This window comes from Chrysemys picta, chromosome 7, assembly GCF_011386835.1.
Source record: "Chrysemys picta bellii isolate R12L10 chromosome 7, ASM1138683v2, whole genome shotgun sequence".
In the NCBI taxonomy this organism is placed as follows: Eukaryota; Metazoa; Chordata; order Testudines; family Emydidae; genus Chrysemys; species Chrysemys picta.
In genome coordinates, this window is record NC_088797.1 from 77568831 (window position 1) to 77595775 (window position 26945).

The window sequence follows — 26945 nt, forward strand, 5'->3', positions numbered from 1 at the left end:
TTTCCTTCAGAGTGAAGTGTAAAACCTCCTTCTTTTGTTTAGTATCCCTACAGAGACCAACTTAAAAGAAAAAGAAGAAGAAGAGGAGGAGGGAAGGACAAAGAGGAAGAGAAAGAGGTAGAGGCAGTAGCGTAGCTAGCGGGGTGCAGGGGAAGCAGCCGCTTCCCCTCAGCACATTTCCCAAAAGCGGCGCCTGCCGGGCCGGCGCTGAGGGCAGCATGGCCAGAGGAGCCATGGAGGGGGGGCAGCAGGCGCAGCCGGAGGAGTGAGGGGGCCGGCTCCTCGGCCATCACGCCCCACGTGGCCCCAACATCGCCGCAGGCGCAGCCACCTCCTGCGGCGGCTCTGGGCTTGGCGGCCAAGTGCTCCCCGCCCCGAGCCGGAGCTGAAGCCGGGATCCGCTCGTGGCATGGGGCCGGGATCGGCCAGGGACAGGCGGCGGCGCAGGACAGCCGGGCCGGTGCTGGGGGCAGCACGGCCGGAGGAGCCATCGGGGGGAGGGCAGCAGGCGCTGCCGGAGGAGTGAGGGGGCCGGCTCCTCGGCCATCACGCCCCACGCGGCCCCAACATCACCGCAGGCGCAGCCACCTCCTGCGGCGGCTCAGGGCTCAGCAGCCAAGCACTCCCCGCCCCGAGCCGGAGCCGGAGCTGGCATCCGCCCGCAGCATGGGGCTGGGATCGGCCGGGGACAGGTGGCAGTGCAGGACAGAAGGTGAGTGGCGGGGGTCCGGTGCCTTGCACTGGGGGGTCCCCTCCGGGCGAGGGGCTCCCCGGGGCCGCAGGGCAGGGACGCAGGCCGCGCTGTCTGGACGGGGGGCCGTGGCACGGCGCAGGAGCCTGGGGCCCGGGGCGGGGGGGGACGGGACGCCGCGGGTGGGGCTGGGCAGCGCAGCCCGGTGGGGGACACCTGCAGAGCGGGCTGGGCAGGAGAGACTCTCCTGGGACCACGGGGGTATCTGCACCCCCGGGAAGCCCGCAAGAGTCCTGAGCCGGGCCCCGGGGTTAATCTGGGGGGGGAATGGGAGGAGCCAAGGGGGGCATGGCCAGAGGAGGAGCCAAGGGGCAGTGCCTTTTTTATGTTTACTCACCCTACACTTAGACCCTGGCTACGCCACTGGGTAGAGGCAAGAACTAGTCAGAGAAGAGGAGGGAGAATGAGGAAATAATTTAGGAACAATACCATGTCATATGAAACAGGAGTCATACCTGTGACTACTTGGGGTGGGGGGGGGAAAGGGGAAGTAGGGAGGAAACAGACCAAAGACCAGTTGTGATTTAATATAGATTGACTCTTTTGGAAGACACTCAGACACTATTATACTGAGTGCCATTATAAGACCTGAATAGATACAGTTAAAGACACATGACAGATATATTGCCCGTCAATCACTTTTCTCTTGTCATCAAGTAAACACTCATTTATAAGGCGAGCCCTTCTGGCGCAGGTACTTTTTGGCATACATGGGCATGATCATCTGTATAGGAATCACCATATTTGCACAAATCAAAGCCCTTCCCTAAACATTCATGCAAATGTTACCCAGCGGCACCATCATCCATGGAAGAACAAATAAAGTGCTGGACTCAGTCAGAGCAAAACTCAAATCTAATACATTTGCAAACAATTTCCTTCTTTTATTTGCCCAGTTCCAGACAGGCCCAAACTAATCCATTATTTCTATCATTTACATCATGAATGCATTAGTTTCATTCAAGTGCTTACAAATACATTATAAGTTGTGGTTACATGTAATTATATAAATTATAGTCATTTGTTTGCTATATAGAGTAATGTTCCGCTGCTTTGGGGTCCCAAAATGAAGTGGTGTAAGTTTGAGCTTTGCAGCTGTGCCTCTGTATGGTGCTGTCTCTCACCTAAAATTTAAAAAGAAATGGATCTTGCAATTATTGTGTTTTAATACCTGTATTACATAATTGGTTGTCTATTAATAATACATAGAAAATCTATTTCTATATCACAGTTAGGATTTAATAAGAGGAATGTATTTCTCTGCTCTGGAATACATGTTAACTGAAATCCCAGCAGTGTATTTCCTTTATGTTTCTTTTTAAAACATTTACATTTTTTACATTTAAAACCAGCACTGTCATGCCTCTCATTGGCCCTATGGAAGACATTATTTATAGAACAACCTTATGAAATTGGGACTGCTAAGGGCTTTGAAGAGTGCAGCTCTATTAAAGTGCCAATAAAATTAGGTAGCCTGCTTGTACCTGTGCACAGCAGTCTGTCTCAATTTCCCGTCTTGGACTGTTCAAAAACTCAAGAAACACTTCCATCTTTTCCCATCCCTCCTCAGCTTGTACTTTATTAAATTAACATTCAAATGAAAGTTCAAGTCCACCCAAATAAAAGGTTTTTTTTCCTCTTCCCAGGCCTTCCTGCCTGGGGCCTTTCCTGCTTTGGCAGGCCACTTGCAGACCCCCTACCTGGCTGGAGTCTCAGTCCTGACTCTCTAAAAGTACCTGCTTGCGCCTAGCAGTCTTTAATCCTGGATTTTTTCCCCTTCATTGTGGCCTCCGGCTGCTCTTCAGGGGGTAATCACCCTGGTCTCTTTCTCCCAGGTGTGGCTCATTCTGTAATCAAGGTTGGCTAGCCTCAGCCCTCAAGCCCTCCACCCTGTTACACTGCTTTAAAAACAAACAAATCAAACCAAACCAACCAAAAAAAAAAAAAGAGCAATATTATATCAAAGTTTATATATATAAAATATATATACAAAGTTTCATGTGGTTATGGCAACAGGTCTATGCCTATAATGTAGTTATCCCAAAGTACATGTATTCAGTTTTCTAAGGGTGTGAATTATACACATCTCTACCTAATATAGAACATATTACAAGTCACTAACGGGAGACGCAATGGAAAATTGAGAAGGATAGAATGTCATGTACACATCATAAGTAAAAGCTCTGAGACTTAGATAGATAACGTACATAAATAATGGCTAGCAGTGCTAAAATATGTGTTCTCCTTTCCCAAATTTCAGACGAGATGCCCATCTTGTCTAACATCTTCATGGTCAAACAGAATTTTCCTGCTTTCTAGATTATTACATGTACCTTTGGTTTATAAAAATTCTCTACAGGGTAGGTAACATCAGAGTTATCGTTCACTTTACCATATAATCAGGATGGCAGGCTGACTGAAACAGGAATAAGATGATCTGATTTTGTATTAATAAAAACTACAATATCCAGTACAAAGAAATTGCCTCTTGGGGCTTTCTGGCAGCATATAACTCAGCTACTCTGGCACTCAGATACTATGGTGACGAGAGCCATATAAGTGCATAAAATAAGACATTATAAAATATTGTCCTGATTGGGAAAGTGTGTATACACACAACAACCATTTACTAGATTTAGCGAGAACTGCTCAATGGTGTGTCATAGGCCTTATACAGCTAACAAAAATTCTTTTTTGCTCACTTACTAGGGGCCTTTTCTTCTTGAACAAGAGAATCTGAACTCTATCCCTACTTGTGCCCTCATGTTCAGAATAGCTCTAATGTGCAGCATAGTGACAATCACAAACACAGGTGGCCACTGACTTGTTAAAATGTACTGTAATAAGGCAGTCTGGATGATCTAGCTGTTAATACAGGATACTGAGAATCTGGGCTCCTCATTTCTTTTCCTGATTTTGTCGTTGACTCACTGAACATCCTTGGGTAAGCCACTTAAGGTGTGATTTTCAAAAGTGCCTGAGTGATATAAGAAGCCAAGTTCCATTTAAAATCACCCTGACCCTCTGCCTCTGTATCCTTCTACAAAATGAGTAAACAGACCTGGCCCTAGGTGCAATGGTACTGTAGGCAATATAGGGCTGGACACTGTCTGCACAATTGTTCCCAACTCCTGTCTAGCTCAGCAACCCTGTATGCATCTCCTCCTCCAAAAAGGTATCCCTCTTTCTCCTTGCTTGTATGCAGTCCCAAAGGGGAGCCAGAAAAGAGAAAAAAGAGTGGCTCAAGACTGACTTTTTAGCAAATGACCATCATGGTCCCACTGCTATTAGGGATCCTTGTTAGACACTGAGCTGTAGACAACAACCTGCAGCCTGTGGCTACCACTAAAAACTGCAGATAATATTGGTAAAGGTAAATATCTATTTTTAAAGGTGACCACTGTAAGAAGCCCATGCCTAAAACCGCTCCAGTAGGTATATCAGTACTTTTTTACCTCAGCTGGGGTATTGTGAGGCTGAGCTAATTCATGTTTGTAAAATGCTGGGAGGTTTTCAGATGAAAGATTTTTTAATTACTATAAACGGACATATCTGTTTTTATTGCCTGGAGTTAATGGGGGGTGCACTGTACTTTCTTCTCAGAAAGAAACAAAACTCCAAAGTTATTTTGGAAGCTTGAAAAGATTCATCTTCAGTGCAAAGAAATTAGTTGATCGTTGCTTAAATATAATAGCTCCGACTGGCCCAAAATTCCACTATTAATCCTTTGAATCAGCAAGTTATAGAGAGATCTATAGATACACATAAAGTGAAAGTTACATAAAGGTGGTTTATGCTGAATATTCTTTCCCTTATAATTTAACAGGGAACTTCTTAATCCTCATTTAGATGCACTTCCATGTGTAGAATGATAATCAGAAATCAATACACTCAAAAGCTGTCTTCACCAGGCCCAGATCCATTTCTCACAATACTGCAGTCTCCCAGAGCAACATCATTTTTTTGGCTAGGTGACACCAACAGCTGAGCTGACCCAATAGGGTGCTCCATGAGTGTAATCAACTAAAATATTCATTGAGTTATTAATTTATTCTGACTGTGTTGCTCCAGTCACAGTTTTCTCATGGACTGTATGCACATTCCCCTGGAAAATACTCCTGCAATGTGGAATGCAGGAATTTCAGGGGGGAAATGGTGGGGGGGGGCTGGGATGTTGGGGGAAACAGTGTTTTTTTTCAACTTACCCTAACTAAAACATTTGTCTTTGTCTTATATCATTAATTACAAATTGAATAAGTAATTAATTATAATTAAATATTTATTTTTAATACAGTGATGGAAAAATGACTTTTTTCATCAAATTTTACTTTTGTTAAATTAATTATGTTATTCAAAAATATTTACTTGGTGATATTATTCTTTGCAAGACACTTGTCAAATGCCCAGGCTTATTTTTTAGCTGTTATATAATAAAGTAATTGAGTCATTTTAAAGACATTTGTATCTCCTGTTAATTTGTTTTAAATGTAAAGTTAAAATTAATCCATTTTCTTCATTGGAGTGAAGCAAAACACCGATAAATGACAGGATAAAACCTTGAGGATTGAATGGCTTATAAGACCTATAGTGGGATACAATCTTTTCATTCTTAGGTTGCTGGTTTGGATTCATTTCAAAACTGTACAGTAAAACCTGCCTTAGAGACCACCTGTCATAAGCGACTACTAGCAAAGCTCATGGAACACCACCGCTCTCTCATGTGCAAACCTTTGAATAAAGACCACCTCTTACAAGCGACCACTTTTGCTAACTGCCATGAGTGGTCACTCTTGGCAGGTTTTACTGTATTTGTCTAAGGGCTCATCCTTAGGTCATTGGTTCAAATCCGTTCTAGGGCAGTGAAAGTACAGTAGATATGGTTGTGGGTAGATTGGGTGTAATGATTTAATGGTTTTAATCCCGCTCTAATGAACTAGCATTCACATCACCCAAGGAAGAACCATTGCTGGCTGTACTTCGCAGGCTCAGAGAGTCCTAATTATGCAATGGGTGTGGACAACACACACAGCACAAGCCAAGTTCTGCAGCTGCAGGTCAGACTTCTCCACAGTCTCTTGACAACATGCCTCAGCTCTGATGTGGATGGCAATTCATCTCCATGCCCATTCAGTCCTCAGGTACTCTGCTGAGATATTAATTTGTTTCAATCAAAGAAACATTGTGATGAGATCTTTGGTTCCATATGATCCAGGAGCCATGGTTAGAATGGTCCTAGCTCAGTACTGGTTCTGTGGCAGAGCAGCTGGTAGGATAAGTGTTCAGCTGAGTGTCACATTTGGGATCTAAGTTCCCAGGGATAGAAGACAAGAGCCAGAACAGAGGGCTGGGTGGAAAAGTCTGTCTGGAGCAGGAGTGGTACACTAAAATGAGGCATCTATCCTTGGAATGTAACAAAGTTTATGGGAAGTCTTAACATTTTGGTGGATCTGGGCTATATAAACTTTATTTAACCCTTTGTTCTGCTTGAGATGATAGTTTCTGTGGCAGAGATACCTGCCCACTATATCAATTGGAATCAAATTGTCAACATCATTTAAATAGGCTACCAAGAAGCTGTCAGTTGGTAAATGACTTTTGGTCATTAGCAAGTTGGCATTGATCTAAACTAGTAATTTACAGTTGAAAAATGTCTTATTATTAGTTGTATATGTCTTTCAATTCTCCATATAGAGTCACTCATGTGCTACTGTGAAGATTTCCAATACAGTTACATCCTTTCCTACAATGCCTATAAGGTTTGGCTTGGTTTCTTTCACCATGTTTGCCACATCACTTGACAAACTAGTAAACTTTCCCTGGTGGGAGAATGACGCTGATATAAGTCAATATTTGTACAGCTACCTGGGTATAAAACAAATGCACAAGTGGAATGAATGCAACATGAATACAGAAAAATCGCTCTTTCCTTCTAAGTCCAGGACTGAGGACGACTGTTGAGAATCTGTGGGGGTGGTTTCCATTACCATGCACGCCACACCTGTTCTGTGGAAACTTGAGTATGGTGTCTTTCTCAGGCACTTACCTGAAAAAAAGAAAGATTTTGCTTTCAAAGGTATTTTTGCAGGTGAGCAGCCTTCTCTCAGAGACCATGTACGGGGAGAAGGTAGCGAGAGTTTGAAATGTCACAGCAGGAGAGCTCATTACGAGTAAAGATGGTAAGAATTGTTGGCCATAAGGACAACCTCAGAGCTTCTCTACAGAAACACTTCGCTCGTGGCAAGCTGGGGTGTAAATCTAACCTATACTAGCCCGCTGTGCACTGACTGACTGCATGGACCCTACTGCCGTGCACTGACTGTTCCCTACTATGCATTGAAATGGGAGTAGCTCAAAATGCACTAGAGAACTGTTTGTGCATGGCAGCAGGGTCCACACAGGCACTTTCTTCTCCTCAGGTTAGTATGGGGTAGATTTATGCCTCAGCTTGCCACAAAATAAGTGTCCATGTAAAACAAGCTCCCAGAACCTACAGATCAAAACATATTTTAGTTGCTTGGGGCCTCTTTCTCTTCCTTATGACTCTTCCCCCATCCCTCTCCCTGCTTGAGCACACTAGTTACAAAATAACCATTCATTTAAACCATTAACCAGACACTTCCAACGTCTGCTCAACATTTCCAGTCTCCTTTTAGCTAACTTTCAAATCTCCCTGTTGCTGGTTAGATGAGTGTGAGTGAACTGTCACTCAAAATCCCTTCCTCTCCCCGCAGCCAGTCCTCGAGAGAGTGAATAGAATTCCAACCTCAAAAGTTCTTACTGTTCTTATTAAACAGTGTCTTCTACTGTTTTTTTAACTGAAAAATAGATTATACTAGAATTGGGGGGGCAGGGGGTTGGTTTCCATGTCTGTAGACAAATGAGAATGTGTGAGAGAGGCAAGGGAGGGGGACAAGATGGGTCTTTCAAATGAAAACTGTCTATGGTGAAGCAACTAAATTTTCATTTTATCTATCAGGCTATTAATAAATATTCATAAGCCTATTAACTGAAGCCCCATGAGCTAAGACATTTCTGAGTCCTCATAATTCAAGGTTTGCATCTACTCTTCACCCCCTACTTCTTGAATCTATTCCTAATCAAAGTGCCTGCTTTCCCAGACATCACCACTTAGAGAACATTACTACAGCCCAAATAAAATCAGACAAACACTGATAAATGTAGCCAGCTTGTGACTGGGATTTTTTTTCTTCTCTAAACAACTACTTTGCCATGCAGTGGCATTGTCAGGATTACAGATGTAAAGGTCTCGCTGTGTTTGTTATTGTACCATAGATTTACATCTGAACTCATAAAAGCTGAAATCATTGCACTCAACTTTTACAATAATTTCAGTCTAAATAGAAGGGACTTTAAAACTGAAGAGGCTGCTCTCTGTAGCAACAGCAGGATTTTATTATGACAACTGGGGTAGAAGAGATTTTCTCCTTCCAACCAAGGAGTGATTTCTTTGTGAATATATACCTAATAGAGAAGTATTTGGGGGCTGGACAGTATATAGTTGGGACCTCCAGGGAATGCTCAAGAGATTCCACAAGATGTATTAGTGAGTAAGCACAGACCTGAGACAGAGCTTCAGCATTGTGGGCTAAGCTGAAGGTACAATACAAAATAAGGTCCTGACCACTCATGGTTAGAAAAGATAACAGGACTCCTTTTGTAAAAATAGGATGTAAAACAGTCCTAGTGTCCCTGGAGAAATGCACACGGGGGCAACATTTAGTTACCTAAAATCGTCCTTGTGGTTTATTGACTTTCGGTGCACACTGCAAGGTGCATCTATTGATGAGGAGTGCTGCTGAGGTGGACTTTAGAGAACATTCAGATTTGGGGGATGGCAGTAGAAGAATTGTGTGTCCTGTCAGCAGTTTATGTAGATTATGCCTCAAACCCTTGATAGGTGCTCCTTTTAATATTTTATAAATCTAAATAAATCAGTGAAATAAAAAAGTTTGAAATAGAGAAGTTGAATAACAGTTGTATAGTTGCTAGCTCCGAATGACTGTTGCGTTGCACTCCAGCAGTGGATAGTGTGAATGAGTATTCCCATTTTACAGGTTGCGCTCTTCAATCCTTCATGGATGCACAAAATTAGTGGCCTGGGGGGAACACAAGACATTAATAATATACTATTAAAGAACTTTAAAAAAACAGGATATATTATTTAAAGGGAAATTTGAATTTCTGGAGAATAGTAATAAAAAAATCAAGTAGACAGTGTCCTTTTAATTGGCAGACCTCTTGATGTGCTGCTGTAACATAATTAATTGCTTTACATCCAAAAAAGTACCAAAACATTATATTCCTAAGCCAAGCATTCATTCAACATGTTTTCTTACTACAGATATCAAGGAACAAAATTTTCTATTATTCACCAATTGCTACTATCCTCATATTTAATTATCCTAATGAATTTTCAATAAAATCACTTGTGATATGTTTAGCAAAACTAAGTTTTCACCTGTTGCTTTTAGTTTTTGTACATGCATATTCTCATTTGAAAGTCAGGCTACAGTTGGTACTGATTGTGTGAAGACATTTTTGAAAAGGTCTTAAAAATATTTAAGGGTCTAAAAGAGAAATATGTTCTTGCATTAAAGGCCTAGGACTGTTAAGGAAAGCAGGCTGGTTGAGTAAGCTGTGCCTGTACATTCCCAGGAGAACTACTGAGTTCAATTGCATTACAGCTGGTGCTGACTGTGTGCACTGACAGCAGGAGGTTTGCTGAGGGATTGGCTGCCCTCACACTGGATAACATTTTTGTATCTTCCATTTCAGCATTTTTGTACAGGTTATTGTGAGTCTGAGGAATTAACTACCTAGCACAGACGAAAATCCTGGGAGGCACTGAAAGGTATGATGCTTTGTGGCTGAAGTCGTGTAAAGGAAAGACATGTTGCATGAGATATCAGCTTCGTTAACACCTTGAGAACAGCATTATGACTTGGCACTCGACATAGTGTTCAGAAGAATAAAACGTTTAATGGAAGAAGCATTTGGAGAAACAGTCTGCTGTGGTATGAGCTAACAATGGAAATCATTAGATGGGCTAAAAACATAGTGCAGAACGGGGCTGTGAGGAAACAGTGTTGCATAGTACATTCCCACAGACCATATGGCCATCTTTAGAGCCACAAGTATGACACACATCATCCAGTGACTCCCCAGAAATTCAATAAGTGGACTTAGCCAGGTGAAGGATGGAGAAGGCAAAGATCAGTGCTGTCTGTAAAAAAAAAAAAAAAAAAAAAAAAAAAAAAAAGGTACAATGAGAAAAACGCCTGGCTGGTAAAGGCCTATAAATAACTGGTTGCTGGAAAAGCAGGAACTTAGACTCCATGGGTACAGTGCCACCACCAGAAACAGGAAGTCCAAAAAAGGTAACCAACCTCAGATAGACCACAGGCCACAAGGGAAGCATGCAGGACAAAACATTGGGTTGTGGGCCCAGAAGCCTCATGTAAACAGCCCAGGGGGAACAATAGACTATAAGAGAGGGATATGTTATATAGAACAATGGACAGAAAATAACAGCTACAATCTGTGATATAATGAAAAGTATACACATTTCCAGGCATAGGCAGATGCACACATTTTCTGATAGCATGCTTTCCCTTCTGAACAGTATGCCACCTCCACATTGCCTTACAAAGTTCCAGTCATTTCTCAGTTGCAATTTAGCCATGCCCAAACAGCTTTTCCCAGTCTCCTTGTTTATGTGGGTCTTCAAAGGCATGATGCTGTGCTTCTTTGTTGTTCTCTATTGATCTTAACTGCCTGCCCAGTTCTGTTACTTACATGTTTTCTCTCCTTGACAATATGATATGACCATAAAAGAGAAGAGAGGTGGAGTTGGGTTACTGTTTGCACAATTGTTGTTGTTTTTTTAAATGCAAGATATGGCCAAGGAGGTGTGATTTTTTTACACAGGCAATTAATGATATTAACCCTGTGATATCTAGAGAATGACAAAAAGTACAATAGAATTGAATAAAGAAGTCCAGTGCCAAGGCTCCAGGAAACACATTTCATGTCCTTAAGCAATGAGAGCTGATCACTAACTCAGTCACAGATATACACAGGAGCAGCTCAATCATTTTCCTTTCAGTACAGGGTATGACACACACAAAGAATCTCCACCATCAATCTTCTTATTTCCCTCCTCCCACCATTCTACAGTCAGGTTCCTGCCCTTCATGAGTATATGATTCCATAAAACAATAGAGATTTTCTTCTCCTTTGCAGGTTTCAGCACTTTTTCAGGATATTAAGGAAGATAAATAAAGCTAAGAAGACTGAATAAGAGGATTAAAAAAGTAATACTGAATTTCTGATGACAGTTGATTTGAAACATCCAGTGTTTGGTGAGCAGATGGTACCTGACCATGTGACCTGCTCTTCAGCTCTACTTAAGCAGGTATGAGGAAAACATAGAAAATAAGCTTTTGAGTAGCAATAGATCTGATTCAACAGTTCTCCTTTGAGGGTCTATTTTTAGCCTCTCTCTGCTTATGAGTAAGTCAAGATATTTCCAAAAGGAAAACCATCAATGAGAGAGACATTCGATGCATTTTCCACTTAACTATAGCTTTTGTGAAACATGCCATAATATGATGTGCTAAATTAAGACTTTTATTTATAATGCATCATCACTGCTGACTTGGGCTGGACCCTGCTTGTTTCCAAAAGCAAACAAAACTGGTTGTGTTGTGCCTTCAGGGTCTTCCGTGCTCAGTTGTCTTTATTTTAAGTGTCATTCTGTACAGTCAAGCATATACATCTACTGCCCTCTTTGCAAATGCGAAATCATTTTGTGTTGTACAAGTGTTTTACATCAGAGAACTCTCTGGGTTGGCTAGATTTCAGTTAGTCTCATTCTTCTGTGGTCTCTCAGTTTTAGTTACAACTGAGTCATCCCTGAAAGCCTGCGAGCACTTAGCCATCAAGAACTCTGACTTCCACCCACCTAGAAGATTAAAAAAAAGCTTATGTAGCTCTCTAAGGAGAAAAATAATACTGTAAGGTGAAAAGAAAACCCTGTGCTACTGAACTTCCATGCAGCTCCCTGGAACACCAAGGAACATATTAATATAAAACTGTTTCATTCATGTTACACTAGACATAAGTGTCTGTGAGAGAGTGGAAAACATACAAAATTATCTCTTCCCAAACACTTTAACCTTCCAGAAAGGAAATGCAAAATAATTAAGAGTTAATGAAAGATAATTAAGAGTTAACAATGCAAATTGCAATACAAGATAAGGAGAAAATAGAAACAGCACAGCACTGTACTCTGTCACTCTGACAGCAACAGGATAGAATTATGATGAAGAAATAATTATGATGTGTAAAGAATCTGAAAGGAAAAAAAGAACATTATGTAGTGAACTGAGGTTAAAAACTACATGTGAAAGGGAGAAAACAAGACAAGTCAAATATTAAATTTACAATGAACTGTGCTGGGTATTATTTTCTTTCATTTACTTTACCTTGCTTACAGTAGGTAGAATTTACTACAAGCAAGGAAAAATAAAAATGTGATTTTTTATACAAAATAATGTGTGGGATTCAGAGTTCTAGGGCTTATTGACCTTAAAAATCCAGGACCAAAGTATCAGCTGGTATAAATAGGTACAACTCATTGATTTTGATGCACTCATGCACATTTTTTAGACCACCTGATCATCCAGCCCAGAAATCTACAAAGATCTTTTTTGCTCTTCCATACATGCCAAATCACTGTCTGGAAGATGTGGGCACTGAAAAGTAACAAAGAGAAGGCTGTTTCATCAAAGTGATTGTATGAACTTGCAGTCAACACACAGGCCTAGAAAGGGAGAACATTGCATAAGTTCTAATACCCAATGAGCCACTGAATCATTCTTTGATTTCAGGCAAATCATTTGATCTTTCTGTGCCTAAGTAAACTCAGCTAGCAAAAAATTAGGTAAAAAAAATTACCGATAATAGCCAGCTGTTGTATCTGATCTGCTTCAGCTTTCTATGCGTAAGTAAATTAACATCCATAATGTCTAATAAAATATAGACAAAGAGGAAGACAGAAAGAAATGAAAATTGACTGAATTGGAGGCAATCTACCAAAGTAGTGAAATAAATTAGGGTTGGGCAGATTGTAAATTACTGATCATTCTGAAGTGCCTTGCATAATAATGCAACAGTGCTTACTAATACCTGATGGAAAAAATAATACTGTTATATTTTTTTGAGGAGCTGGTAACAGGGTTGGAGATGTACAGTTAGAGAAGGACATGTGTCCAGGTGTAGCGAGGCGGTGGGATACCCCACAGCCCCGCTGAGGGCTGAACCTCCCCTAACACCAATGTGGGCGGAGCCACTGGGTCCGGCGCCCACCCCTCAGAGGTCATGGCGCCGACACGGAAGTATAAAAGCCCACCTACAGAGCTTAGTGGAGAACAAGCTGCTGGAGAGAGCAGACGTCTGTGGACGAGCTCCTGCTTGGGAGACAGCAGCAGGCCGCAACCAGCCTGAGGACTCACCAGGCCAGCTGAGCCTACCCCTGACCCGTTACCCCGAGGAGGACTGGCTGACCTTCCCCTTTCCAGCTACCCTGAGGAGGAGCCGAGCCTGCCCTTTCCAGCTATCCCGAGGAGGAGCCAAACCTACCCTTTGCTACCTACCCGGAGGAACCGATGCTGGTGGAGACCACCGAGGGCACTAGTACGACCCAGGTACCCTACGAGGGGGAGTGTGGAAGTAGCCCAGGGGCAGCCGACCCCAGTCTGGCTGCAACACTGCCAGAACCTATGTCAGTGTGTTGCGCCCAGGATCCCCACTGACAGCAGCAAGTTTTCACAGCTGCTAGGGCCCCGGGCTGGGACACAGTGAGTGGGAGGGCCTGCGTCCCCCCTGCCACCCACTCCTTGGGTGGCAGACTCCCCCTTTCCCTGGCCTAGAGAGGCTGGGACTACAAACCCATTGACTCAGCCCCTGCTTAAGGGCCTGGGCCCCTGACTATTTGATTGCTGCCCCACCCTGACCTAGGGCCTGGGCTGCTACAAATTCAATGACTCAGCCCCTGCTTAAGGTCCTGGGATCCTGAACTCTTGGCTCAGCCCCTGCTTCAGGGCTTGAGCCCCTAACCGTGTGTTTGCTGTCCCACACTACCACCGGACCAGGACTGACGGTGGACCAGAGTGAGGCGGTGGGATACCCCACAGCCCCGCTGAGGGCCGAACCTTGTCCGAGACTTCTGCACAAGGTTTTAATGTTTAAACTGGTATAAACACAGAGCAACTCCATATATTTTAATGGTGTAATGGAAACAAAATAAACCTGATTCATATAGTTTCCTATTAAGATTGATTCCAGTCCTGTAAACACTTACTCATGTGTTTGAAGTCAATAGAACTACATGCTTAACTTTAAACAAGTGAGTAGTCCCATGAATTCAAGTGGTTTAAGTAATCTAATTGCTGAAAGTGGAAAACTTTGATCTGATACATGCATTAAAATTCAATCAATGGGACTACCCTGTGCTTAAAATTATGCAGCCGTTTAAGTATTCTGTTGGATCAGGGCCTTAGTCTATAGCAGATCTGTACAGAAAAGCAGTTGGGAGGCTGCTAAAGCACTCTTAGAGATGGTTAACCTGCTGATTTGAACCTCATCATTTCTCAGGCATCCTTTGTTTGTTTTATGAAAACACTGGATTCCCCACAAAGGAGATAGCCAACTATTTGGCCTGCACAACAAGATATCAGCTTTGGCAACATTGCTCAAAGCTGGATTCCACTAAAGATTGGAGGCAGGGTTGGCTCAACACCAAAAGAATCCAAGGGAAAACCCTTTCTGCTCTCATTCCTAAAAAAAAAAAGAAGTTGTCACAGATCCTAGCAAGTGCCCCCTGGGATTGATGGGAGGGCAGACCAAGCTTCTGCTGCTCTGGCTCCCATGGGGTGCCGTAAGCTTCTGAAGCCTCAGCAGGCTGCAGCAGTGGTTCCACCCTTGACCTCTGGGTGCCGACTCTCACTCTGCTATCCCTTCTTGGAACGGGATCCTCGGCTCATTTGCCATAGGCCCTCAGTTACTTAAACACAATCCTTCTCCCAGAAAGTGTGATGCTTTTGATTTAGAGTTTGATGTAGGGGCACACAGCTGTTGTAAAGCAATCAATGCACAGACACTTTGCACACTCTAAAACCTTTATACTTTATCATATGTAAATCACACAAAACAGTAAAAACCACATGCATGTCACTTTCTATCTCACCCTTTCCTTGGGACTCCTTAGATACCATTAGTGTCAGGAAAATAGGCAGAGAGGATGTCCCCGGCCTCATTCAGACTGTCACATGGTGAGAGGTCTCTCCCTCATGGAATGGAGAAAATGGTTTCCAAGCAGAACAACTTCTGCCCTTTGTAAAGCCTTCAGCCCCCTGTGACAGCAGCCACCACTGCCAGCTTCCCCACAGGAACACAAACCTCTGCCAGTTATGGTGCCAAAGTGGTGACTTCTCCTCTGTTAAACCAGTTCTTCTGGACAGGGATTAGTCTTTTGTCTAGAGTAAATAGATTCCTAATGATTGGGTACTAAAAGTCAGCTACCCTCTATTGTTATTCATTTGCCACTGGCCTTTGGACTCTCAACCCAACATGGAGGCAAACAGGCCACAGAGAAAGGAAAAGGCTGCACATTCAAAATGTATTCTGCAGCCTGAGACAGGCACATAGCATTAATAATCTCACACAGCATTCATTTTCACAGACATAGTCCCAAACATCATAGTCACCATAGTCAGTTTTATCAAAATATAATTGCTTCAGAAGATTCCAGTGAAATAATCTTGTGACAAAAGTGTATCAAGATGTTGTGAAAAATGTTGGCGAGAGATCAGTACTTTACTTTGTTCTAATGCAAATGTGAGATTTCAAATATAGTCACATAGCTACCGTGTTTTATTAATATCAGTTGACTTTATTTTGCATCTGTATTTTTGTTGTAGTGCAGCTACAAAGTGATCTCTTGTAAAATCATGAGCTAACCAGAAGCTAATTCATGACTGCTATACAGCATAGGGATTCCTGCTCCAGTAAACAATCTTTAAGAATGTCTGGAGCCTCAGGAAAATTAAATGGATAAGAGAGGTGCAATACAGTGTGAGGGGTTAATGGGAAATCCACGTGGCATTTTAAAATGCCAGACAGAAAAAAAGGTGATTGAGTGGGTTAAACCAGAAATAATACACTATCCTGTTTGTTGATGATGACTGGATACAGTGTTATAGTCCTTAATACAATCATGACCTTGACATGTCACATCTGTATAGCAAGGCATTCCTTATTGTATCTTCTTGAGATGAGACATCCATCTGTCAGTTCATTGCAGCAGTTGTAGAGGAAAATATGTACCAGGGCTTATTATTTGACATACTGTTGACATAAAGAATTCTTGACTGGAGGGAATTCCCTGACTGTAGAAAAAACAGGATGCTGCACAACTTTTAAGAGACACACAGCCCCCTAATGAGCACTATGCCCAACTGTGGAGGAACTTGCTCAAAAAAGGCAGCTCTTGTCCAAGAGGAAACCCCAAAAGGCTAAAAAGGAGGAGTAGATGAAGAGGGAGAATTCCAAGTACCGGGCATCCATATTGATTTAGGCAGATGTGACAGAGACAAACAGGGCTTCCCAGGAACAAAGTAAATGTTAACTTGTGATAGGTGTGTCAGCCTGATCTAGGAGAAAGGTCGCATACCTGAGCAAAAAAAAAAAGTATGTAAATTGACTTTCTCAGATATGTAGATAGCAGTAAGTGAGAGTTGTTCCTTGAAGTGGGTTAGACTGGAAGAATCTAGGTATGAGGGAAGAAGTTCAAAGAAAATAGAAAACATCCCAGATATTCATCAAAATCTCAATGTGAATCTATAAAGTTTAACATTTTTATTTATTTTTCACTTTCACAGTCCTCTAAACTTCTGAGTTCATCCTCACACTAGAAGCCGCAATGCTGAAATACTACAAGGGACTGTTCTTGTAGCATCCTTTGTCTGCCCAGAAGGAAGCACTGGACATCTTATAGGAACTCCTGTTTCTGTGAGATTTCCAGCCAAAGACTGCAGCCTCAAGGAGTTTGGATAATTCACATGAGCATCAGAAATATTGGAAGTGATTATCCAAGCCAAAGCTCTGGAGCTCATCCATCACTACTTGTTATGCACAATTTTGTATTCTAAAACACGTTCAGTTCTTTCCTGGTTCTTCAGGCTGTGATGATTAAGTGGATCTTTGGTACTAAAGGTTGAGTGCCACTGGTCTAAATAATAGCTAATAATAGAAATGTTATAGAGATATGTGAGGAACAACTTGCTAAAATTAATTTCAGAGCACTTGATTTCTTAAGGATGCAACAGCCTCCTTTTCCTTAAAGGAGAGTATGCTTTAAGTAGAACAGTTTGAGGCTGCTTATGCTGCTGTCATAAAAACAGCCTTTGAAACACTGTGTGTGTGTTGGGGGGGAGACTTGAATATTAATTTAATTTGTTTTTGAACCAAAAATACAGAGTAGAATAGCTTGAATATTATTTTTGCATCATGTAAGAATCTTACGATTTTCACTCCTGGATGATGATGATAATAGATTATATATGGAATCCTAGAATTCGAGAAGTCATCTAGTCTAGTCCCCTGCACTTATGGCAGGACTAAGTATTATGTAGACCGTTCCTGACAGGTGTTTGTCTAACCTGCTCTTAAAAATCTCCAATGATGGAGATTCCACCTCCCTAGGCAATTTATTCCAGTGCTTAACCACCCTGACAGTTCTGAAGTTTTTCCTAATGTCTAACCTAAACATCCCTTGCTGCAATTTAAGCCCATTGCTTCTTGTTCTATCCTCAAAGGTTAAGAAAAACAATTTTTCTCCCTCCTCCTTGTAACAACCTTTTACATATAGATTACATACTAAAAGGTACACTTTTTTTTAACAGTGAGCTTGAACAAACTACCAAGGGAACTGGTGGATTCTACATCTTTTAATGTCTTCAAATCAAGATGTGTTGGGAAGATATACTTTAGTCAAACAAGATATTGGTCTCAATATAGGAGTTACTGGAAAAAATTCTATGGCCTGTATTATACAGGATGTCAGACTAGATGATGTAATGGTCTTAAAATGTATTAATTTTGGGTGCCTTGCTATTGGATGCCCAAATTGAGACAGGTTAAGACATGGTTGCATAATATCGAATCAAATGGTGACAAACAGTGGGATCCATTGGAAGTCAGTTTTAGAACACATGAAGAAATATCTTTAACTATGAACTAAAATCTTTAGTTTATTGCACAACTAAATGAGAGAGAGGTGAACTCTGTTAACAATTATTTCATCCTTTCTTCCTCTCTCTTCCCAATCCTCCTCTCCCTTGATCAAAAACTGCCACAATTGAAGACAATTACCCAATCTATTGACTTTAAAATGGGGGCAAGTTTGGGTTCCCTATTCACAAACCCTTCCCTCTCTCACAGTCTTTCCTTCCAAAAGTTGTATAGACTTTTTCTTTAAAAAAATGAAGTTGAGCATCTTAATGAATATGTACTGCTTCAGAATAATAGCTAACCCACTGTAATGCATACTTCATAGAATCAGTGAACTTAGACATGGACAGAATCTATGAGGTTATCTGATTCATCTCCCTGGAAGTGTTGGCTTGATCCCTAGAGTATATTCTTAATGTTTGTCCAGTCTACCTTCCCATGCAATAGAGCTTTCAACCCTTCTCTCCACAGACACCACTCTGTCAGGAAGTTTTTCTTCATATACAACCTGTCAACGTCAGCTCATTATTTCCAATAACTAGGGTTGCCAATTTTGGTTGAATGTATTCTTGGAGGTTTCATCACATTATATAATCTTTAATTAAAGATTAATCATTAATTCCTGGAGACTCCAGGACAATCCTGGAGGGTTGGGAACTCCAGCAGTAACACTCTTCTTTCACCTTAAATACTTCTATATGCTTGGTGTTTACATTCTTTGAATATCTGGGTTCCCACTGTAGTGTTGGTGTAAACCACACTACAACTATAACCATCTTGTACCTAGTTAGAGACACAAAGGCCACTTTAACAGATTAGAAGTAACAGTTCAGTGTGTACATGTGGCTTATCTGTCATCACAACCAAGTTTGCATTCCCACACCTATCATACTGTCTATGTGCAGGAAAATCTGGGTAGTTATCCCATCAGGTTTCATCATGGATCAGAGCACTCAGAGATCATGCAGCACACAGAACAGAACATAAGGCAATATACTCTGAGCTCAGAAAAAAAAAAAAAGAGCTTGCCAATATACATTGCTGGGGATTCTGCACATACTGCCAAAATACAGTGCGCTAAATTGATTGCAGGAGAGCAATGTGCTAGCCTAGGTCTGTGATAAGGACAAAACACTGTCAGGGTTGAAAACAATATTTTAAGTAGAGTATTTTTATGGCAGGAGTCACCAGATGCTGCTATTACATATAGTATTTTTCTTAACATCTGAGCAGAGTTCACTCTGAAGAAATACTGCATTGTTAGTTTTGATGATGCAGATTTTTGTGGGGGACCAGTAAGGACCAGCAAGACAGTTTGCTCTTTGCCTTCATATCTCTACTTCAGGTCAGCTCTTGGAGCAGAGTTGCTCACTAGGAACTAAGCACTGTTATTTGGACTGAGATTTCTGAAAGAGGAGTTTGCCTGTGTGCTGTTTGTGATCACCTCTGTTCAAGGACTGATATATAGAGCAAAACAAATAAGTTACACTAAGCCATTCCCAAGATTCCTCATCACTGATTTTTCCTTCAATAAGAAGCCAACCTGCAAGGCCCTGAAATTAGTTACCACTTGGTAGAAGGATGACAGTATGGTGCATGAAGACACCTTTCCAGTCCATTGCTAACTGGATATAAACACCATTAAAAACATACTGTAGATAATCTATCAGTCATCTTTTACACAAACTAAATATGTAGAAAAGATTATAAAAGCTTCTCTTTCATCCTATGTTCTGACCTTCTCCATTGCTCTTCTATTAACTCCCTCCAATTTGTCAATATCATTCTGACAGTGAGGAACCCACTGATAAATAAAATACAATGTGGTTGAACAATAGCTTTCAGGAAGGAGACAATTATTTCTCTACTATACTTGTAGCCTTTAATTACATTGTTATTTTTACTGCCACATCACTCCTCATATCTATTGTGTTGCCCACTTTAACTTCAATAGGAATAACCCGAATGTGTAAAGTCAAGCATATAAGTGTTTGCAGGAATGGACCGAAGTTTTTTTTCAGCACCAGAGTTTGCCAGATTTCTCCACCGATTGCATGTGTGTGTGTTTCATATTCTGCCCCCCGCAATCAAGGGATTTGCTTGCATTTTTCCTCATCTGAATCTCATTGTTCTTTTCTGCAGGCATTTCTAGTCTCCTCAAGCCCCTCTGTATTGATTCATTGCCCTGACTAGTATTTCCAATGCCTCACACAATTAAGAATCATTTGCAAATTTCATTAACACAGTTGTTAGCTGGTGGAACTACAGCTATGAAATGAAGCCTCTGATAGGAATAGGCTTTTCTCCCAAGCCTTTATTCTCACAGATTTCAGGTTTCACTAGTTGCAGCAGCAACAACAACAAATAACTTTTTAATAAACAGGAAAAAAAGGAAAGCAAAGTCTAACTCAGACTGCAGCTCAGGCCCTCAGCTGGTATGGGGGCATTCTCTCTCCTTAGAATCATAGAAATGTAGGGCTGGAAGGGACTTCAGAGGCCAGCTAGTCCAGCCCCCTGCACTGAGGCAAGAAGAAGAAGTAGTGGCTACAAATAGGGTTGTTTTATAACCTTCCCTGCCTTTCCTTTGAATTGCTGATTAGGCCTTCAGGCCTCACCTCTTCTTTAGTTCTTTATTTTCTACACCTGCAGGAGATCTGAATCAAGATTAACTCCTTGCCTGCTGATCAGAAAGAGCCTCTGCACCTGCTCTTTGTTACTGTCCAAAAAAATAGCAATCAAGTTTGTCTGGCAAGATTTTGTCTTGATTAAATTATAGTTTTTGTATGTCACAGTTCTTTCCCACTGATTCTCCAGTGCTTTGGGATTTCTTTGTGCTGGGCACAAAGCAGCACGAAAACCAGTGGTTTTAATAGGTAGCATTTGGAAATATTCTGGGCAAACTGTGCAATGTTTCATTATAACTAGACCTCTTTGGGTCTTTTAGCTCTTCCTGTGTCCACACCCCTCACAGCCAGGCTCTTTACAGCACTACATGTGAGTGGGTCACTCTCACCCCTCCCTTTACCTTTGACTGTAGTTCAAGCCTACAAAGCTGGCCAGCAACCTGAAAAATCTGGGAAAGTATTTGCTTAAACATTTGGAATCTGTCAGCACATTGGAACATTTTTTTCCATATCCTGTGGTTTTGAATCCCCATTCTACAGCAGGGACTTGAAAGCAAGGTACTCCCCTCCCCCAAAGTGAACAGTCTGGTTAGAGGCTTTTCTGGAACAGGTAGCTCTCTAGCTCTTCTGTTAGTGCTGCTCCACTTTGTATAAATACTTAAATATTCCTTGGACCAGTGAGCAAACAGGTGAAAATAACTCTCTGGCCTGGAGATTAAGGGACTCAGCTGGGAGATCTAGATTCAAATCCCTCTTCTCAATGAGGCAGAGAGAAGATTTCCATACCTTTCTCTCTCCTTGACATTGAGCAGCATTAAAAATTCTGTTTCAGAATGACTTGTAGAAAGTTTGAGAGGTGAGTTATGCCCAGTGCCTGTCTCGCCTCTTTTATTTTTTTTTAATCATGAGGCTGAGTCATGGGCACTCAAAGTTAAATAAATCCCAAGAGGCAGCCAGCTTGGTTTATTTTCAGCTCTGGTGGCCCACGTTAAAAAAAAAATATGAATTTTTGGAAATATTGAAATGGGATTTATTCTTATTATATATAAACAATCCCTCTGACCGAGGGAAAAACGTTCATAGCAAAGGGGAATGTTTCCTAAAATATCAAATCCTTCCCCCTGGAGAAGATTATGGCATCACTTGATTCTTTCCCTGTTCACACAATTTATTGCCAGGTTTCTCAGAGAAACAGTATTATAGTTGCCTTTCCTTGACAGCAAGTGTCAGTGTAGTTTATCCTTTGTGTCAAGACAAAATGTTGGAAATAGATTAAGCTGAAGTGCTGCTTTCCCCAAAGGGCTATGACAGGAGAACTCCCCCTTTCCTTGAATTGAGACATTTGATTAAGGTCTTCAAGAAGAGCATGAGTTGAAAATGACTCTGTCCTAGGAAGAGGCCTACTATGGCCACGAGAAAAATCTTCTTAGAAGGAAGGGTGTTTTTATTGGTGTATTTGGAATCACTGTTGTATTGTTTAGTTAATAGTTAGAGCACTGTGCGAATACAAAAATGTGGATCCTCATTTGATCCGCATCTGCCAGGATCAACCCGCGATCTGACCCGTGATCCATTAGCCGTCTTTTACCTGTACCTGTATCCGCATCCACACCCACAGCAGCAAGCCGTCTCACAAGGGCTAGCGATGGGGGATGGGGGAGAAAATAGGGGGGATTGGGTCATTCAGGGAAGAGGCAGCGCGAGGGTCAGGACTGTGGGTAAGGGGCAGCGGGGGGGGGGGGGAAGGTTTCAAGGAGAAGGGGCAGCATGGGGGAGGGGGTTGGGGGAAAGGGCATCGCATCGTGTGTTGCTCCCAGGGGGCTGGTGAGCGATGGCACACAGCAGCAGCAGTGCATGTTGCAACATGGTGGGGTGGAGAGCTGGGGGCTTGCCTGCTCCAATCCCTGTGACTGGGGGTGGGCCCTGCTGCCCAGCAGCCATGGGCTGGGCCCAGGAGCATGGCCAGTATGCTGAGATCTAGGAGTAAGTGGATAAAGAAGCAACACAATTAAATAGGGCAGATTGACTACAAATCTGTCATGGTCCTGTCATTCAGATTGCAGAAGGCTCCTGTAAAAATGCCACTCTGGGATTGTTTTTGCCTATTTCACACTTTTCCAGTCTTGCTTTTTACTACTTATTTGTTTAATTTATGACTCTGTAGAACAAATTCAGATTTTCAGTCTACAGATTTTGTATTAGAGATATGGAAACAAAACTGTCTGAAAAAAAGATAATTATATTTTGTCAAAAAATACAGGTTTTTTTCATTCTTGAAGAAAAAACATGAAAATATTTATTTAAATTAAAAAAAAATCAAACAATTAATTTCACTTAGGGTAGAGGAGGCACCCACTTCCACTGTTTTTCTTTCCTCCCATTTTTCCAGTGGAAAAAAATTAAAAAGTGAGAGTCATTTTCCCCCGCCAAAATTTTAATTTGGAAATTTTTCATACAAAATTATGAAAACATTTGACTAGCTTGATATAATAAAAGACTAGCAGCAAATCATTCCCTTTAACTGACAAGTGTACTAGAAGAGTGACCAAAAAGTTATGTGTATACTGGCTAAGAGTATCTTAGAAATGGTTTGCCTATTTTCTACTCTTCTTCAGTTTCTACCCAGTTATGAGATGTTGCTAAACTGACCATTCCACTTTGGGTGGGATGTTCAAAACTCTTAAGTGACTTCTGACCAGAAGTCCCAATGACTTTCAACAATACTTGTGTTCCTAAGCCACTTAGACACTTTTTAAAATCCCACTCATTGCTCATAGGGATTTGTACCTTGTTTGACTATGACTTGCACATTTAATTCTCAATGCAAGAGTTTGAAAATATAATGCAGAGCCTAAACACTGTTTCTTACACCAGCCTATAAGCTTTCGAATATCTAAACATTTAAGCTACATACATGGAGGGGAAGAACAATTTATGGTGAAGGCACTGATATAGTGCTCAAGAAAGAAGACCTGTGTTCAATTCCCTGTTCTTCCATGGTCTTGCTGGATGACTAGCCATGTCACTTCATCTTTCTGTTTCTCAGTTCCCTCTCTGTAAAAAGATGAGGATAATACTTCCCTTGTCTATTTAGATTATAAGGTCCTAGGAACAGTTATCCTCTCTTGCTGTATGTGTGTACACCACTTAGCACAGTGGGTCTCTCATCTTGGTAGTGCACTCCAGGTGCACAACACAAATGATAAATATAATCTCTCACTTTATTGTGTGCATCTCTCCATCCCACTACACACACACAATGTTCAAAGATATAGAAAACTGAATAGTCAAAATCTTCTGTGCTCAGGTCCACTTACTTTTCTAAGAGACAGAATTTAGATAAATAATTGTATTTAGAATTTACTGTATAAAACACCATTACCTCAACTTTGAACTTCTCAAACAGAATGCCTTTTGATATAAGCCTCAGTTCATTTGTAGTGAATGAGGAGATTGCAGACAGAATATAGAAGGAAAAAAACATGAGAGATGCTGTTGAGACTGGCTGGCAGATTTGTGATAGCCTTGTAATTGTACGATGCACTCTCTGAAATATTTACAGAATACAGCCAAAACTTTTTAAGCCTAGCTTTGAAAATATTCATGACCTCCCAAGAACAGTCTGGAGTGGGCACTCAGTCAGAGACAGAGAGTATGTCTGCAAACTGATTTGGCAGACAATAAAAGGTGAAATGGCAGCAATCACTGTACTTGAGGAACACTTTGAGCAATTAGCTGGCTTAGCTGTGCACAGAAAGAGGGCCCTCACTGCAGGGCTGACAGACACACTGAAACCAAAGTGAAACTAGCTTTTCATAAAAGTTAAAGACCAAGGATAAAGTTGTCATGATTCTCAAACTGAGCTTAGCTGGATTCAGATGCACTGCACAATATCATTCTTTCTCTTTTCTTTTCTACCTGCCTTTTCTCTCTCTCTTTTAGAGAGAGAACAGATATAGAAAGCCCTAAATAAGTTACACTCCATCTCTTTCTTCCACTTCACTGTCAATTCTGACTCAGTTGGGTCACTTTCTCCTTTTTTTCTACTGAAATACTCCTCCACCTCTTTCCAAGTGATAATTTTTCAACTGAGATTAAGTGTCGCCTTATACATGCTCCATTTTTGGTAGGAAAGTTGAATCACAAAGCTAAAGAAATGTGAAGCTTTAAATCAGCATCCTGTGGTGTGTACTGTTCTGTTCTTCTTCTTGAGGATAGACATTTTGTTCTGTATAATGAAGCTTATTCCATACAAAGCTATTTCTCACACATGTTGAAATCTACCTGTGCAATTGCCTATTGAGCAGGTTACAGTGTCAGTAATTTTTTTTTAATATTGGGAAACTATAACAATATCTGAATACAAAGTTTCGTCATTGAAAATCTACAATACTGATAAGAATTCATACATTGTCTCTGGAATTCCAAGACACAATGTACTACAAATAAATAATAATAATAACAACAAATGCAAATATAAAGACAAAAGGAAGTTGATTTCTAAAAAAAATAACCCCACAATAGGTATTTAATTTTTTCTCTGTCATTTTATCATGCCCATCAGTATAGTTCAGTGCTTTACAATTTGCCACCAGATATACACAATATACAAATACAATGAAATGTGTAGGCAAGGAATGGCATAGAAATTCTATTAAGACTTCAATGTTACAAACATAGAGCCTAATTCTGCAAAATGTACACATGTGTGTAACTTACCCAAAGATTCCTATTTAATTCAATGGGGCTACATTTAAGAGTAAAGTCATGTTCCTAAATGTAGAGAGTACACTAAAAGGAACAATCTATTTTACACCAATGTATTCAGATCAGGATTGCATTTAGTAGTGTCTTGTTATTATTTCTGAAGCCCTGATTCTACACTTTGCACAGGTGTAAATAACTACACCAGGGGTCTGATTATTTATACTATGGCTCCTTTGCACTTCTTCAGAGTACGTGCAGAGGTGAAAGAAAGCCCATACAGTCCATTACGGCATACCAGCAAGAGCCGGTACACTTCCGACCGAACCGGGAGGGGGCAGCTTCCCCAGGCTGGCAATTTAAAGGACCCAGGGCTCCTGGCAGTGGCCGGAGCCCTGGGCCTTTTAAATTGCCGCCAGAGCCCCGCTGCCGGAGCCCTGGGGTAGCGACGGTGGCCCAGGGCTCCAGCGGTGATTTAAAGGGCCCAGGGCTCCCGGCTGCCGTTACCACAGCGGAGCCCCTGGCTCTTTATATCGCTGCCAGAGCCCCGCTGCCAGAGCCCCAGGGTAGTGGCAGCGGCCAGGAGCCCCAGCGCTTAGGCAAGTATCAGGGGGTAGCCGTGTTAGTCTGTATCTACAAAAACTTTCAGCTTTCACTCTATGCATCCGAAGAAGTGAGGTTTTTACTCACGAAAGCTTATGCCCAAATAAATCTGTTAGTCTTTAAGGTGCCACCAGCGCTTAGGCAGTGATTTAAAGAGTCCGGTGCTGCCGGCAGTGGCCCCCCGGGCCCTTTAAATCGCCGCTCCACCCCAGGGCTCCCAGCCGCCTCCGCAGCTACCACTATCATGGGGCTGCAGTGGTGATTTAAAGCACCTGGGGCTCCCAGCCGCTGCTACCGCAGCCGGAGCCCCGGGCCTTTAAATATCGATTTAAAGGGCCTGTGGATTTTTAAGGCCCCGCCTCTTCCGGTTGAGGCCACCCACATCCCCACCCCCACCCCCCACTCAGGACTCCAGCATACCGGTAAGTTCTTTAAGTTACTTTCACCCCTGAATACGTGTAAACCTAAGGCCCCTTTGCACTTCTTTGAAGTACATGTAACCCTAACGCCCCTTTGCACTATAACAGTAGTATTAAAGGGCCCTAGTATAAATAAGAATCAAGGCCAAGATGCATTGCAGTGGAGAATTAGGTCACATATGAATTTTTAAGTATTGGTTCAGACATTTTTGAGTTCTGGGTATGCAAAACTTCCTTCTTTCTTAACATGAAAAGTTATATATATTTTTCTCTCTCTCATAACTCAAACACAGTTGAGAGGATTATTCTATAATTTCTCCAATACATTCACCTCTGGAGATCAGAGATAACCAAGATTGTTATACCAATAGAATAAAAACCAGCAGGATCTTATTAAGAGGGATAAGGCAAAGATGCCACATTTATTGTAAATATACTGATAAAGCAAAAGATAAAAGTAAACAACGTTGTTTGACTACTTATTTCTTATACATACACACATACATATATATATAGAGAGAGAGAGAGAGA

At 41.6% G+C, this 26945-nt stretch overlaps 1 long non-coding RNA gene across 2 annotated transcripts in view; it reads left to right on the forward strand.

Annotated features, from left to right (window-relative positions):
• Positions 1-305: 305 nt before the first annotated feature.
• LOC101951667 (uncharacterized) overlaps positions 306-26945 on the forward strand; it is a 41143-nt gene continuing 14503 nt past the window's right edge. The window contains exons 1-4 of one of the 2 annotated variants that reach the window (XR_010589226.1): positions 306-712; positions 9548-9623; positions 11015-11186; positions 12998-13479. This is a non-coding gene — a long non-coding RNA (uncharacterized LOC101951667). The remainder of the gene's footprint in view (positions 713-9547; positions 9624-11014; positions 11187-12997; positions 13480-26945) is intronic. The other variant, XR_010589227.1, reaches the window with a different exon arrangement.